Below are 3,646 nucleotides of genomic sequence, written 5' to 3'. Positions count from 1 at the left end.
CTGTTTTCTCTCCTGTCCTCAATACACTCTGCCTCAAATCTGTCTTGCTTCTTTCTTTCTTCCGCGCTGCTGGGGGTCTGGGCTCTGTCCTCCTCCCTGATTCCCGGGAAGTAGGGTGGAACAGCCTGGTGACTGTGTGTGCAAGCGTGGCTGGAGCTCACGTGTGTGTCTTTGGTGTGTCTGGAGCTCACGTGTGTGTCTTTGGTGTGTCTGGAGCTGCAAGGTACAGGTGTATGCCTGGTGTGGAGGCGAGGGCTCCCTTCCTTCCCGGGACAGCACTGGAGAACCAAAGCCTTGCAGATCACCGTCTTGTATTTTCTGCTTCCAAAAACGCACTGCTCTTCGAGGCCAGGTATGTTAGGCTCTTTAAAAATGGTACGGAAACCCCTCAGCCAGAGTGGTCACTCTCAGCCCCCTCCTACCGCATTCTCTAAAGCTGGCATTTCCCACATTTGTCACGTCACCGCCTGGCTCCTGACACGACTGAGTGTCCGCCCTGGTGGAGAGGAGAGAAGTGCCAGGGAGGGTCGAGGAGAGATGGGTTTTAGCCCTGGCTCTGTGTCTGACTTGTGTGTGACCTTAGACAGCCTCTCCCCCATCTCAGGGCCTCAGTTTCCCCTTTTGTACAGGAACAGACTTGCCAGAGGTTTGCCGCGGGCGGTCCAGGTCTGACTCAGCTCGTGCCTATACCTCACACGCTTGCCCTGCTTTGGGGCGGTGCTGGGTGGAGGGGGTGCCACTGTCTAAACTTTCACCCGCTGCACTTCCAAGGAGTGCTGATGCCACAGGTGCATCAGGCAGTCTTCCAGAAAGGGAACAGTTCTGATTTCCTGCGGCCTTTCCGTGGTGCCCCCACCCCCCAGCACACACAGGCAGTGTCTGTGCACAGCTCCAGCAGACAAGGAACCGCTTACCCTGCCTTCAGCCTGCCTGCCCTGTCGGCCGTTGTTGCACAGTCCTGGCTAAGTTCAGTCACTCCTCCCACGTGTTGGCCCGGGCATTCCGCCTGTGACCCCCAAAGGCAGAGATGATGCTTCAGAGATTCTCAGAGTTGTCATAGCTCCCTGCCCCAGCCTGCTTCTCCCCTGGCTGGAGATCCCGAGCTCCTCTGCCCCGTGGTTGTCACCCGGCGTGGCTCAGCTCTGGACCCATGCCCTGCTCGGGTGGCACTGTGGTTGGATGCTGGGACACGCCTGAGCCCATCCCAGCTTGGCATTTGGCCTGGAGACTCTGGTCTCAGCCTCTAGTCCTGCTGTCCGACCCCGGGGCTGGGACCTCTCTTCCACCCTTCCCCCCGCATGATGGGGTCTGCCTCTCTCAGCGGGCCTGACAGAACACTTCCTGGGATGTGTCACTGACACAGCAGCTCCCAACATCTCTGGCTCATGTCTACACAAGCCAGACCCAGGATAAAAGAGGCAGTTCGCACGCTGAGCCTCGATGCCCCTGCCTGATGAATGGGAGCTTCACTGTCCCACGGCATCTCTGAGGGTCACCCCAGTGTTACCTTCCCCTGAGAGTCCTGTCCCAGCTGTGGTGTGCAGGCCCTAGGGTGAAGAGCTCCAATTCCTCATTCAGCAGCTGCTAAATTCTGACTGGAGAAAACACGGCTTGTGTCTACAGTTTCCCTGTGATTGGGAAGAATTAGGATCTCTGGCTTGGTTGTGGCTGGTCACCAGAGAGCAGATGGATCTTGTGGCTGGTTCTGGCTTTGATTGGGGAGGAGGCACGGAATGGACGGGCTATGTCTGGGCTCTGAAGGGCGAATGCCGAGGAATGGGGCTGGACGGGGAGGCCACGTCTATGGGTAGCTGCTGGCATCCGATGGGTTGAGAGGGTCAGGAGGTGCGTGCTAGGCATGACTTCTGAGCCCTGCACTGTAACCCAGCTCAAGCTGCCTAGACATGTATGTGGTTGTGAGAGGACTGCAGATGGTTGACACAGACACATGCTTGCGGGTGGGCAGAACATACCTGTGGTCATTTATGCCTCTGGGTTTCTTTTCACCATCAGGAAAATGGGTGTCACAGGATGACAATGAGCTGTGTAGACAGGACAGTCCTTAAGCAGGCAGGAAGCAGGCGTGGCAGTGTGGCGCAGAGCTGTCAGCTCGGCCTCCAGGCTGATCGCCGTCCTGGCCTCCCTGGAGCCACACTCTCCTCCCTGTCCGTGATGAGTCCAGGGATAGGAACAGTGCCCAACCCCTCCTTGCATTCCCATCTGGCGGGGAGTCTTCCTCCCTGCTCGGGCATCCCAGGAAAACTGAGGCGGTCACCATGGCAACCTGGCAGGGGGTTTGGGACTTAGATCTTTCACTAAATTGGACTTTAATAGTAATAATCAATGTTTTAAATTTTAAAGAGTTGAATAGCTAATACATCTATAGGGTTCAAAAGTCTACACTTACATGAAAACGAACACATTCAAAAGCCTTATTTCCACCTCCCTGCCCCAGCCTGCTCCCTGGCTGGAGAGTCTGGCTCTTCTGTCCCAGTGGTGTCACTTGGCTCGGCTCATGACTCTAGGGTGGCACTGTGGCAGGGTGCTGGGACATGCCAGAGCCCACCCTGACTTGGCATTTGACCCTGAGACTCTGGTCTCAGTCTCTTGATCTTCCCGTCTGGCCCTGGGGCCTCCCTCCCATGGCCTCTCCCTGAGTTGTGGGGTCTACCCGACGGAACACGCCCTGGGATGTTTCAGGACACACAGCAGCTCCCAGCATCTCTGCTGTGTGCCCCACTCCTGTTTAGTCCACTTCCCACGCTTGTTAGTTTCATGGATATCCTTCCAGTATTCTGTATGGCAATTCACATCTATGAGTGCCATGAAGTGCTTCCTCTCAAGGAATGTGCGAATACTCGGAATGCTCTTTCCCACGAGTTATCTCATTTAACCCTTGTAGTAACCCCGAAGGGTGAGTTCTGTTACCACGCCCCATGTTACAGAGGAGGAAACTGAAGCTCAGAGGGGTCAAGCGACTTGCCCAAGTTCGCTCAGTCCGTTAAGGAATCTGTCTCCAAAGTGAGCATCTTTAGGCACCAGTCGCGGCCTCCTGGTTACTGGCAGGAGCAGTCACCAGACAGCATGGGCTTAACACCTCCTGGGCTGAGAGTGTGGGCCTATGCGTTTTCTCACAGGCACCACCTCACTTGGTCGGTGGCTTTCCGTCTCTGCAGAATGGACGATTCCAGGCTGGGCACGGTTTCCCATGCCTGCAATCCCGGCACTTTGGGAGCCCCAGGCGGGAGGATTGCTTGAGGCCAGGAATTCCTCAGCCTGGGCAACATAGTGAGACCTCTACAAAAAGTAATTAACCAGGTATGGTGGTTGCAGCCCATAGTCCCAACTACTCAGGAGGCTGAGGCAGGAGGATCGCTGGAGTACAGGCATTCGAGGCTGCAGCGAGCTAGGGTCGCGCCACTGCACTCCAGCCTGGACGACAAAGCAAGACTCTGACCAGAAAAGGAAAAAAGGGGGGGTTCAGACCCGGCGCGGGGCGCCCGCACTAACGCCTGCCCCTCTGCTCTCTCCGCAGGCCGGCCGGGACAGCCTGCCCGCCTCCCCGCCGCGGACTCCGGGCGCGTCGCGGCCCCCGAGCAGCCTGGACGGCTGGACAAGCCCGGGGCCATGGGAGCCGCCGGGCCTC

The sequence above is a fragment of the Carlito syrichta genome, unplaced genomic scaffold (assembly GCF_000164805.1).
Source record: "Carlito syrichta isolate Samal-C Ts95f unplaced genomic scaffold, Tarsius_syrichta-2.0.1 Scaffold307020, whole genome shotgun sequence".
In the NCBI taxonomy this organism is placed as follows: domain Eukaryota; kingdom Metazoa; phylum Chordata; class Mammalia; order Primates; family Tarsiidae; genus Carlito; species Carlito syrichta.
This window is presented reverse-complemented; position numbering follows the sequence as displayed.